The sequence below is a fragment of the Peromyscus leucopus genome, unplaced genomic scaffold (assembly GCF_004664715.2).
Source record: "Peromyscus leucopus breed LL Stock unplaced genomic scaffold, UCI_PerLeu_2.1 scaffold_186, whole genome shotgun sequence".
In the NCBI taxonomy this organism is placed as follows: domain Eukaryota; kingdom Metazoa; phylum Chordata; class Mammalia; order Rodentia; family Cricetidae; genus Peromyscus; species Peromyscus leucopus.
Window position 1 is genome coordinate 24,956 of NW_023505059.1, and position 805 is coordinate 25,760.

The window sequence follows — 805 nt, forward strand, 5'->3', positions numbered from 1 at the left end:
CGGTTAAATGACGGAACCTTGAATAAGAAAGTAAGATCATGTGGGAATGCCATTGAGAGAGACATGAGGACCCTGTTCCTGTTTTCCATCTTTCCTTCCTAGCTACCATGACAGAACTGTCCTGCTCCACTACAGATATGCTCCTACCATAAGGTTCTGCCTTGACACAGGACCACAGTTTTGGCCATCGACTGGCACCTCAAAAACTACAAGCAAAGATAAATCCATCCTTACTATGTCTTTTTGCTTAGCTGATTTTTTTCCCTCATAAGGAAGTTGACTAACATACATCAGCTAAGTGCCTGAGAATGAACATGGCATTTTGGAGTCATTTTTCATGTCTGTAATTCAGTTACACTGGAGGCTTCATTGTTAAATTGACCATCTATCTATGGCCATATTTTATCTGTGTCCCCAATAAAGTTTATCTGAGGATCAGAGGAAAAAGCTAGCCACTATATTAGACATAGAAGTCAGGCAATGGTAGCACACACCTTTAATCCCATCACTCCGGAGGCACAGATTTGTCTGGATCTCTGTGAGTTCAATGCCACACTGGAAACAAGCCGGGTGTGGTGGCACAGGCCTTAAATTCCAACACTAGTTAACCATAAAGGAGGTCTGTACAGACAGACAGAAAGTGACACAGCTGGCGGTGGAAGTGATGTAGCTGGGCGGAGAGAGGAAATGAGTTAGCAGAACAGAAAGGAATATAGACGTGGGTATATAGGAAAGTAGTCTCTTTGGACTGAAGGTCAGTGAGGTGAGGTTGGCTTGTGCTTGTCCTATTCCTCTGATCTCTCAG